Source organism: Carettochelys insculpta, chromosome 3 (assembly GCF_033958435.1).
Source record: "Carettochelys insculpta isolate YL-2023 chromosome 3, ASM3395843v1, whole genome shotgun sequence".
Taxonomy (NCBI): Eukaryota; Metazoa; Chordata; order Testudines; family Carettochelyidae; genus Carettochelys; species Carettochelys insculpta.
Genome location: NC_134139.1, coordinates 12016736 through 12029448, shown reverse-complemented (window position 1 = coordinate 12029448; position 12713 = coordinate 12016736). Strand labels below are relative to the sequence as shown.

Sequence of the window (12713 nt, the reverse complement as noted above, 5' to 3'; positions counted from 1 at the left end):
AGGCTCTCAGATGATGAAGCTAAGCTAAAGTAGAGAAGACAGATCAATTGAATGAATTCAGAATGAAAGCTAAAAATCAGACCCAAGGGGACAGAGCACTGTATCCCCGAACAGATTAATACCTTTTGGGGACTCTGTTGCCAGAAAATCAAGTACTAAAGATTATTTTTAGTAAGGATTCATAGCACCTAATTTTTGGAACAGTATCAGTTTTATAGAGCAAATTATCGTGGGCCCTGTTAGAAGAATATAGGGTATATAAGAATGTCGGGTATAGTGTTGCAACTTCAGTGAACAGGCTCAAAGCTGGCACTACCCTGAACGTGGCGCTCAGAAAGTGTACCAAAACCAGGAAAGGAGGAGATGATTATATGGGCAGCAGATGGAAATAAAAACCAAACATAGGGCCTGGGAAGACTGTTCTGCACAAGAGTCACAACCATCTGTTTTCATTGGGATGGAACACAACGACCAGGAAAAGTAACAACTGGATTTGGAAGAAAAGAGCTGACAAAATATCCTGATACATCTTTGACTCAGACAAGAGGAACAAAATGCAGGTTATTGGTAAAAATGTTCGCTGGCAATCGCAATGACATCAGTGTGTTGCTCAATGAATGTATCAAAGTTCACCTCCAAATCTTCTAAAAAGAAACCATCACTGAAAAATGCAGACTCATACATTGTGACAGGGTCAAAACTGGTGCTGTTTAATAGACTTCAAGCCAGAGCACTTATACTTGCACACAGAGGGAAAGGAATTCACAGGGAGAGATGACAATATTTGTTATGGACAGACTGTCAAACTTGTGTGTTCAGATACTGGCATAGCATTCACACAACTGGTTATTTGAAAAGTGGATAAACAGAGAGCATTATCGGAGTTACATGATCCAGTATCACTGCTCCATAAATGTGCATCATACCTTAAAGATATAGAAAGAATGTCCTTGTGCCTTTCCCAGAAGAGAATAATCCCATTTAAAACCTCTTGTAATGCTGACCCACAGGAAGACGTTGGTAGTAGGCCTCAAACCTGGAACCTCTGAAGCTAAATGCATGAGCTAAAAGGCACATCTCAGCCAAGGCAGTAGCAGGGTAATCAATTTCTAGGAGGCCTAGCTACCACCACAGGGCACAGAGTGCCACTCCCAAAAAGCAGGGTTTATGTATGAAAGTTGTACTATCAGACATTAAGAACTGGTTCTTGCAAGTCTCTTCCTTATGGAGCTCCCCCTGAAGTCCGTGGGCTTTCTGAATGACAGACCAATCACATACTTGGGTCCATAAAGGGAGCTTTTGGAAATTTTTCCTGGAATATTTTGTTGCAAATGAAACGTGCATGCACCAAGCAACAGGATAGCCCCCAGCTTCCAAAATTTGTGGCCAAGCCTGATTTCACTCGCCAAAATGGGCATGCACTAGTTTGGGTCTGCATTCAGTCCCGTGCAAAATAAAACTAGATCAGTCAGCTTCCAGCCACTCATTCTGCATGTCCAGACCCAGGTCTTGCGGATCCAAATGGGATGGTTGTCTACTTTAGTATGGGTAAGAAGGGGCAAGCAAATTCATAGGTTGGGATAGTTTGGAACATTTTTTTTACTCAGGATACATGGTAAATAAGTCTAGAAAAGTCCAGAATTATTATTATTATTATTATTATTATTATTATTATTAAATGCTTCCTAGCAAACCAGTATATGCAGTTGAACTACAGTAGCCTAGGAATTTTGCAAACTCTGTATTTAACCATAGGTCCCACAATAATTCAACCACATAAACCAGATTGCTCACAACCAATCATACACTCGCCATTTAGAAATAATATTCACCGAATACAATGAGCAATTGCAATTTTCTTAAGCTAGGAAAGCACTGAAATAAGTTACATGAGGAGGCTGTGTGGATACACCTCTGACATCAATTGAGTAAAGTACTGTGGAGGAGGGGGTAGCTCTTTGCCTTACATTTTTCAAGAAAAAATAAATAAATAAAGGCTACAGAGCTCATGTCCTCCAGGAATTTGAAGTTTCACTAGCCTGTTCTATAAAATACTACCATCTGCCAGGCTGCTTAATACATTAGCATGAAATGCCCCAGGCACTAATCCAGCCATTTGGTTACTACTGTAATGAGCATCCATTTCACTGGCCATGCATTCCTTTTGCAGTCATATTCGTTAACCTGTTAAACTGCTTTGTGCCATATTATAATATCACCTTTAGCAAAAGATTCTCAGACAAGATGCATGACCTGTGAACTACCTGCTCCCACAGCAACAGCCTCAAGGTATTGAGAACACTGAATCAATAAGAAATGAAAGACTAAAAGATCTGATGACTGCAAAATCCTCTGCTAATAAAGGAAATAACTTTAAAGAGGCACTGAGCTGTCTGTGCTGCATCACATTAAAGTAGTTGTCTATACAGCATTTTAAATTATACTCAGCACATTCGCAAACCCTTAAGGGTTTTTTTTCTTTCTTCTGTCTTCTCTCTGACGCAGTCATCTCTAAAATGTACTAAACTGACAGGCCTCTGCAAGAAAAGCTACCACAGCTGAGCACCATCTAGTTTGTCTTTTAAACACTCTCTTACAGTAGGAGACGGAAATCTCTTTCAGCCCTAGTAGAAGTGGATGGCAGAACTTAAGACAACATTTCTTAACACTAACGAGACAAGGTGGGTGAGGTGATAACCTTTCATTGGACCGACTTAAAGAAATCCATGAAAGGGGCTGTGCAGAAACAGTGTGTATGTTTCAACCATTGTCCTGATGGGTATTTGCTGCACATCAATAGTGGAATTTGATTTGATTGCGTTCACCCACCTTTTAAGTTTGCTTTCTGAGAGCCTTCAAGCACTGGCGTGTCATGTGTATGAATACTTGTACAAAGCAAATGTTAAGCTCAAATGTTCACACAAAGAAAATTTCAAGACGTCTATTGAACGGAAGTGCTTTCTGTTTGGAATTTGCACTGTGTCAATTAGTCAGGCTGGATCCATAAGTCCTTATTCTGTTCTCACACACATGGGCTTAACACCGCTGTAACTCCAGTGACATTACTCCAATTCGCATTTGCTTTCTTTTAAAAGAGGGTAAGAACATGGGCTACATTTGCATATGATGTACTTAACCCTCATGTCTGTTCAGATACAGCATAGAAGAAGTTAAAAGGCAGTAACAGTTTAATTGGCAGTAGAAATCCATAAAGTTCACCTATTTGTGTTTTAAAACATCCATCTGTGACTAGTAATTCAGCTTCTTACGGATCACTTCTGCTGTTCAAGTAGATTTCTAGGTCAAGCAAATATATATTATAAGCAGAGCAAGAAATTGGCTGGTGTACGGGCATCATTATAAACTGTGATTTCCCAGGGGAACAAATTAAAGCAAGCAATTCACCATTTCTACAATGAATTTAATATTGGGATGGAAACAAATGAAATAGCACATCTGGGTATGCTCGTATCCTAACCCTGAAAAACATTCCCCAGCATTTCTTCTGATTTGAAAGTATTTCAGGTCCAGGTGTGTTATCAAGAATGGCAGCAGCAGCAGCAGCTGAAGCTGCTTAGTAGCGAAAGCCATTAGAACATATCACACTCTGCTGTCTACAGGCTTGATCCAAAGCCCTCTGAACCCCATCGGTATCTCACTGTTAATTCAGTGGGCTTTGATTCAGGCTCTGTGAGAACGGCAGGTATACACCATCCCTTGGGAAGCACTCAGCACTTTGCAGACTCTGGTTATTATTGCATTAGAGGGAAGCAGTCAGCATGGAATTACAAATATGCCCTAGCAAACGCTCTGCAGCATTCTGTTAAAACACATGCAGTGCTTTTGTATTGTTTTAGCTGTAATATGCACCTCCCTGTTAATTGGTAGGTTTTTGAGCAAGAAATGGCAAATCATGCATTAATGTCAAAAATCACATACGTGAAACGTCCTTCTGTAATCATGGTTTAGCAAACAAATTTTTGTTATCAGCAATTACACAGAACTATAGTAATTATAATATTGCCCACAGTTTCTACCAGTACATTTTGGGCACAATAATTTTGCCATATTAAAAACACAAAGAAAACTATAATTAAAAATAATAAAAATAAAATATCAGTTCCCTTGCTTCGCATTAGAAATGAATTCAGTGATACGTTTTCTTCTACTTTAGCCCACCGACAGCTCAGTCACATTGCTGATAGAATGAGGAGCTGGTGGGAGTTAAATGGTTAAATGTATTTTTGAAGCAGTCCTGTAGTGGGGCAGTGATGGGGTTGCCATTAGAAGATATTTTTCAAATGTCCTTGAGAAAGAAAAAAAGGCAAAATGGAGGAATGAGACAGGACTAATAAACTAACATAGCAAAGCAACTTAGGGAAACAAAATGCATTATCCTTTCTAGGGCAAAAGAGTTACTTTTGTATGGGTATATTTTTAGAGTGCCAGGGCCAGATTCTTATATGTGACTCTGAACTTCTAAACACTTGGGTAAATCCAGAGGCATCAGCTGAAACTCAGATGGCTTCACATCAGTGTAACTGAGAACTAAATCTGGCCCTGTACTGTTAACCTCATTAAAAAGTCCTGCTGATGTAATATACCACAAGACTGCAGCAGAACCTAAAACTGAATTATACTCATCATTCAGCATGGGGGATATATTTCTTCACCATCTTCCTACCATCATCATCACCATGTATAAATAATACAAACTTTTTCAAATCTTTCTGTTAAAAAAATTGATATTTTAAACTTCAATGTTGTGAAATGGTGAATGCAAAAAGAGTATCATTTTAAGATCAGAATTTTAAAGGTACTCAGGCACCCAACTCCCAACAAAACACCTGGAAAAGTCTGTCTCAGATCCAGAGTTCCCTCTAATTTTTTTTCCCATCCATGGGTGGAATAAATTTTGTTCTGTGCACTAAGGCAGGTGCTGATGTGCACCACCAATATAAACACATATTGCCCACTCTGGCTGGCTGTGGGTGTTCTGCTAATCATCTGGGCAGTACCTGGATCTCTCCTGGGTGGACACCCAAGCGCTCAGCTTATTAAGAACACTGCTCAGAGCCTATGACTAAACTGCCAATTAATTGAAAACTCATTCACAGCTATTGACTGAAAAATAATGTGTACAAACAATGGGCCAGACTCTCGATCAATGTGAACTATGTTAAGTTACGCCAGCTGAGAATCTGGCCCAATAACTCTAATCGCAGGTTGAAATAATAATAAAAGATTGACTGAAAACCTAAGTGTCCCCCGGTACATGGCTAGAATAGCCGTTCGGCCAATGTCAAATGAGCTTCTAAAGGAACAGTGAAACATCCATGATTAATTACTTTGTGCCTCATGTTTTCATTTGGATTCGAATCCGACCACCTTTCCTGCATAAGACGAGATACCATATCTATCATTACCGCAGAAGAAAAACTATAAAGCTCTAATAAGTGCTATTCTTTTTAGGACAACAGAATAACAATATATTTCAGATGAGACACACACAGATCATTCTGTTGGCCCTTTTAATACTGAAATGACTAAGACTTTGCAACAAAACCATGCTGTAAAGATGAACGGTGTGTACCGTTTCAATTTAGATAACGGATTCAATCAGTAAATGCTGCACTTGGTAATCACAGCTTTTCGTAACCTGTCCATCCCATTTGCAACAGTAAGAATGTAAACTCTTGATGGCCTCATCAAAGTCCGCTGAATTCAGGGGGAATCTTTCCAGTAACTGCAATATGCTTTGGATCAGGCCCTTAGTGCACGGCAAATTCAGAATGCAGTGCTGCATCTCAGTCTTTAGAATATCAACGTAACGCTTCCTGAAAATTTAAACTCAAATCTGATGTTTCATTATAACCCCTGTTGATTCCTTTTTGATTATTGTTGCAGAAAACCATGATCACGAGTGAGAAGGTTCTTAGGAAATCAACATAGTTACACTCTTCAGGCCAAAATGGACTTCCGTTCCAAAATGCTAAAGGAAAATGGCAAAAGACAACCTTTAAAGAAAACCTTTAAAACAGACATTTAAAAATGCTTTTGGAGGAAGAAAGAAGACACTGATAAGGCAATGCAATCTTAGCTGTGGAGAGGGACAGCCATCACCCAAGATTAGCAGAGAATCAATAACTTCCAGTCCTATAAACCTGACTTCAGCTACGGGGAAAATGTTAAAAACAATGAGCCAGGACAGTGCAGGGTATTGAACATTATCATTAGATTTAAAGTAGGTTTTATAATAAGGAGAATAGGAACGAGTGCTTCAGGGTGAAGGACTATATGGGAGTTGACAGGATAAAGCTATGAATATAAGGTACATGGACTTTACAAAGGCTCTTAGTGCAGCAGAATGCAGCAACCTAATCTGCAGAGCATCATACACTAGAATATAAGAGTCGCAAACATTTCAGAAGGTTGCTGGTAACACTGCAATAATGTACATCACTTTGAAGAAAACATTATGGTTGCTCTTTGGAAAGTTTACAACTAAACATTGACTTACTACAGCTTTGAAGCTTCACTGTGTAGAAGAAAAATGCTGCTTTCCCTTTTTTTTAGTAGTTTACATTTACCATAATACTGTATGGTCTTTGGTGCTGTGGGTGTTTTTTTTGTTTGTTTTTTTATTTTTTTGTTTTTTTGTCTCTGCTGCTGCCTGATTACGTGCTTCTGGTTCCAAATGAGGTGTGTGGTTGACTTGCCAGTTTGTAATTGTGGTGCTTGTAACTCTGAGACTTTACTGTAAGCAAGAAGCAGAATAGTAATGGAGAAGTAGCTGTATTAGCCTGTATTCTAGCACAAGGTTATCAAATGTGGGGATGCTTTGGGTCAAAGGAAAGTGCCTATAAACAGATGAGTGCTTTGCTGAGCTACATTTTTGACAATTTATGGACCATAGAATATGACATCTGACTTTGCCAAAGAGTAGGAAGCCAGCTCTAGTGTCCTAATCAAATTTCGTCTCCCCCTAGGAAATTATGTTCTTCCTACCTAAATTCTGCCTGTTGTTTACAACTGATCAGTGATTCTGAATCCATTAAGCAGCCTATCCTTCAGCCATGAAGTTGTCACAGATTGCCTGATATTTTCCCACCTCAGGACAGGGGGGATAGTGTCACATTTCAGCAGTGGGAGAGTCTTGTCTCTATAGTACTTTTCTTAGTATAAATCCAGGGTCACTCTGCTGACAACTGAGGAGTTAAACCAATGAGAATCTGGAGCATCTAAGTGGTGTCTAGCCTGTTGTCTTTAGAGCAGTTCATTAATCTTTAAGATGAAAGTTGTTTTATGAAAGTAATATCAGTATTGTTGTGTTGCACCGTTCGTAAGGAGTTCCTTTAAAACAATTTTAGTTTAAGAAATAGTAGAAACAGATACTAAAGTAATTCTGATGATCTCTCCTCCCAGATAAAATATTGAATAAAGCCTCTAGCTCGGCACCCCTGAGCAGACACTAAATCACTAAACTGTGCCCAAGCAAACACTGCAGCATCCGGCCTAAAGGGAATCAGTTACAAAATACAGAAATACGTCCCCAGTGCTGCAAAGCACATCAGCCAGGGGTACACAAAGATGGTGGGGAGATCCTCAGGGAGAGGTGAAATTTTGTGAGTCAGGGGTCACAGCACCATCAGCTGCTGGATTCCAGGCTCATTCATCTCATTAAAAAGGGTGCTATCTATTAGGCTGTGGCCACACTTGGCCAAAACTTTGAAATGGCCACACTAATGGCCAAACCGAAGAACACTAACGAGGCGCAGCTACACGGAATAAGGGGATTTCAAAGTTGGCAGGGTCCTTTCAAAAAAGACACCCATCTGGATGAGCCACGCAGGAGCAAAAAGCAGCAATTTTGAAGTGCCGTGGCCGGTGGTATGCTAATGAGGTGCTGAATATGCATTTCCATGCCTCATTAGTATTCTTCGAAATGGCCATTAGCATGGCTATTTCAAAGATTTCTCTAAGTGTAGACATAGCCTTACTGCTTTTATGTCTGTGTATTCACATTTATATACCGAATAATAAACTTTTAACATTCTACATACTTGTTTTCCTTACATGCCAAAAGGTTGTTCCCCCACCCTCCCCACACACACATCAGCATAACTGAAATTCATCAGTTTGGATTACATTAGATGGCTGGGTTGGGGCTTGCTAATTACAGGGACAAAAAGTGGGGGCTGACATAAAAAGATTTTTTACCTCTGACTTAAGCTCATCCGTAGTTTTAGCATCTTATTTCACAGGATTTAAAGACATGCTTGAAATTAATAATGTGCTAAAGTGTTTTGCTAAAGCAGAGATTAAACAATCAAATAGCAACTATTTTATAAAAAAGTACAGAGAAGTAAGACAGAAATTCAACAGAAAGTATTTAGCAGAGATACAAGGGCTAAATAAGGTGTGGGCTAAACTAATTAGCTGCACAGCATCTTTTTTCTCTGAAATTGCTTATGCTCCTGGATGCAAAGGGAAGAGAAATTATTTAAAAACCTCTTAAAAAAAAGAAATTCCCATGCTAACTTGTTTCTACAAAATTCTGACCCTGCTCCCTCTAAAATTAATGGCAAACTTCCCTTTGACCTCCAGGGCACAGGATCAGACCCTAAATGATTTTTAATTAAAAAGAAGCCATCATCCTAGTTATTCAGCCCTGGCTGCACTTAGCATTTAAAAAAGTCTACTTCATTTTTACTGATAACATCTATTAAAATATTCAATTTTTTTTTATAGAGAGAGATTTTATTTTCTATAGGTTGGTCAAGGCACATTTTGGTGAAGAAACAGTTAAAGCTGTACAAATTTTGGACAGTTTTGCTAGTATAAGGGTGCTTATGTTAATAACAGATTTCCCCCCTAAATTTAGATATAGTTAAAGCAGCACAAGAGGTGTATATAGATCAGGCTTAACAATACAATGTTATGGCTGGTCCAAAGCTCATTTAAGTCAGTGGGAAACCTTCTGTTTACCTTCAAAGACTAGTAACAGAGAGGTAGCTGTGTTGGTCTGTTCTAACAAAACAAACAAGCAGTCAGGTAGCCCCTTAAAGACTAACAATATAATTTATTTATTTATTAATTTATTATTTGAAATGTTCGGATCAGGTCCTTACTGCTTCAACCTATAGCCATATGTGGATTCTTATTTCCAGGGAAGCCTCTCTGGAAATAAATATTGGTATTTTTCCCATGTTTTCTCTTCAATAAAGTCCTCAGAGTGGTATTTTTGAGAAGACTCAGCACCAGGCTAGCTCTGCCCCCCAGCTGAAATGAATAGTAAAACTCTCAAGGAGATCAGTGGCAACTGTCTAAGGCCAATACAAAGCACTTTTGAAAAAAAACACCCTTCTATTAGTTCTAATTGACAAAGCAAGTTAAATAATATTGATTTGATTTCTTCAAGGTGCTAGGCCTTTATAGTGGCTCATGCAGTTTGATGGGAGCTGCAGACATGAATTCAACACCTTTGAAAAACGTGGCCATCTATTTCTTTTTATCTAGATATGTGTCCATTATCCGTATACAAACTGATTCTCCCGAGTCATTCTAGTCATTGAACATGTAGGGAATGTGTTCGTGGCTGACCTCGGCCTGCATTGAGCGGAGGTACAAAAAAAAACCTGCATCTCTTGGCAATCGGATGGGACATTGTGGAACTCTGTTTTGGCAGCTGTGTCTTTTAAAGGTGGACTGCAAGAGTCCCCTGATGATGCTCCCTTGTCTCTGAATAAATAAGACCATCTGTCTGCATAGTACCTCTTGTATTTTACCCACCCCACAACACCCCCCAGTGTTAGTTAGATCCACTTTGAGGCTGGTGTTTTGCATGCTGCATAAATTCCTTCCCCTAATGTCACAAAAAGAGATTGTGAAATATTTAGGAGCAGGCAGAGGGAGAGAGTCACATACACATTTTCTACTGCAGCATCTTCTTCTTACGAGTCTGGGGTTGTTTTAAAGATACACAGTGTTAAGATTTTCCAGTGACCTTTTTTCTAGCATACAGCAAAGTATTTGGAAATACACATCAGTCAAAAAAGACAGTAAAAGCAGCTGGTGGGAGACAGCGAAGGGGTGTTAGAACCAGTCTGTGGACTTCAGGAATAACCCAGCATAGGCTTGGATTTCTGATCCAATTCAGAGAGGCACTCCTTTCTCCCTCCCACTTCTCCCTTCTCCTAACTCCTTTTGCCATTCTTGTTCTTTCACTCATTTTTACTCGGTTTCTCTTTCTTGATGGAGCACTGTGGTCTCAGCCTTTCCTCCTTGCCAGTCACACATAGTCCATGGCCCCTGAACAGACTTGCTAGATTCCCAGTCCTGGCTACGAAGGGGCTGCAGCCCTGTCATTCTACGCAGCCAGACACAGCTCGCAGTCAGAGGCATGGTGCCAGTAAAGGACAAATTTGCCCCCACACCAGCATTGAAGTTTGAGCCACCTACCCGCTCCCTCCAGCCAACAGGGGAAGATTACAGTGCTTCATCTGTAATAAAGGACATGCCCAGTCTCAAGCAATTAGCTATGTGTCCATTCCAGCAATTGTTTTTCCTTTCATAAGAGAAGTTGCAAGTCCAGAGGTGCTGTGGCTTGAGCCTCCTAGCGTAAATTAAGCTCTGGAAAACTACCTTCCCTGCGACAACACTGGTGGAGCAGCTCTCCTCCCCCGCCCTTTGCTAGGTACATTTGTGAGCCCTGCCTCCGCTGCGTAAAACCAAGCTGGAGCGCAGCCAGCCCGGAAAGAAAACCCACGTGGTCCTGTTCAAGCCAGTGGCACCCACCCCACCGCCAACAGCAGACAGCACCCAGCCAGGGCATGGAGCATTTCCTGCCAGGTACACTGTTGGTCCCAAGGGTAGAGCTGAAAGCCCAGGGTAAGAGGGGCAGGGGGCTCCTGGCCTCTCAGCACTCTTTGATCTCCTGCTGTCCAGGGTAGCCTGCCTGGCAGATGCAAGTGAAGGGATGTGGAGTTGGTCACCCAGGTGTCTGTGTGTGTATACAGCACCACTGAAGCAAACTGCAAACCTTGTATACGATCAGCCTCAGAGAGGTAGCTGTGTTAGTATCTTCACAAACCAAAAAAGCAGCATGCAGTCCTGTAGCACTTTTAAAGACTACCAGTATAACTTCGCAGGCGATGAGTTTTCCCGGGACAGGCCCCCTTCTGCAGAGCTCAAGTGCTGCAGGACGGTTTTTTTGCTTTCTTTCCTCTTGCGTATGATGGAAGCCACTCCAAGCCAGGGGGCGGGGCATCACCCCCCTCGCCCAGTCCCCGCACCTATGGGATGATGCCTTCTCCGGTGGGGGGGAAGCGGGGCTTCCGCATCTCAACCATTCTCTGGCCGGCGCTGACGCTCCTTCAGCCCGTCGGGGCTGCCCACCCTGCCCCCGCTCACAGGCTCCGCCCCTGCGGGAGCCAAGGAATGGTGACGTATCATCCCCCGCCCCCGGGTTCTCCCTCAAGCACTGGGCGAGCGCGCCCGGGAACACGTGCCCCGCTCTGCCCCCGCCCTCTCCCCGGGGCGCCACTGCAGAGGCCCCTCCCCCGCCGCGTCCCTACCCCGGCCTGGGAGCAAACCCAGCGCCCTCGGCCGCCGCGCCGGGGCGCTGCTTTGACGCAGCCACGCAAGGGAGCGGGCGGGACGTGCGGGCGGAGAGCGGCTCTATGAAGTTCCACAGCGGTGGCGCGGCTCGAGCCCTTCCCCGGCGCTTCCTTCCCCCGCTCGCGCCTTCGCCCTGCGAAGTTCTCCCCTCCCCGGCCGGGCCGCGGGGCTCTACCCCCTGGCAGCGCAGGCGTGGGGCTGCGGCCGCAACAGCCAGTCGGTTACATAAGGCGGCTCTGCAGTGTCCGGGACCCCCCGCCCCCGCCACAGTTTGGGCGGATCGGTCATTCTGATTCCCCCGGGCGCCCGCGTTGCATTTCAAACACTCGCATGGGGCTGCGCGGGTGGCACCCCAAGGTCGTGGTTCCCAGTGCGGGCCTGGAGCCGGGGCAGATCAGGCACAGACGCGGCACTCTCCAAAGCCACACCAATGAGACCGCAGCGAGCGGCTCCGGGCACGCGGGTTAGCAGCCCCGGGAGCCCAGCTCACATCTCTGCGGCTTCTTCTAGCAGTCGATTCGAGCCCCGGGAGAGCAAGTCACGCCCCAGCCCTGAGCCCCTCCAGTGGGCACCAAGCCGTGTCAGGCAGCTCCGTGGCACGGCTCTGCCTACCCCCTCACCCTCTTACTCGGAGAGCAAGGCACTGCTGGAGTCAGAGGCAGTGCAGGGCTGGCGGGCGGCCAAGGGACCAGGAGAGCAAGTGACTGGGGCACATGGTTCAGTCGGCGGGACACATAAGATCCGGACGGCCGCGTCTCCCCAGAAACCCCTGCTGTAGCGGTGGGTGGGGAGACCCCCACCCCACCATCCTCTTCCCAACTCTTTGCAGCGTATGTCACAGGGACGCGGCTCCCTTTGCACCCCGCAGCTCGACACCCTGCGGTGCCTCCGGCGCTGCTGCCCCACGTGCTGAACAGTACAGCGCGCCCGGAGCTGACCCTGCACCTCGCAGTGCAGGCGAGCGCCGCTTGCACCCCAAAGCCTTCGGTCCGGACTGCCGCTCTCCTGGGTGCTGAACCAGGGACCGGCCGCTTTCTGGGCGCTGAACCGAGGCGGGGAGGGGGGCTTCCGCTCTCCCTGTTACTGAACCAGGG

At 44.0% G+C, this 12713-nt stretch overlaps 1 pseudogene; it reads left to right on the top strand.

The window, feature by feature from the left end:
* The first annotated feature begins 382 nt into the window (after window positions 1-382).
* Window positions 383-1049, top strand: LOC142010128 (recombining binding protein suppressor of hairless-like; annotated as a pseudogene).
* The last annotated feature ends 11664 nt before the right edge of the window (window positions 1050-12713 follow it).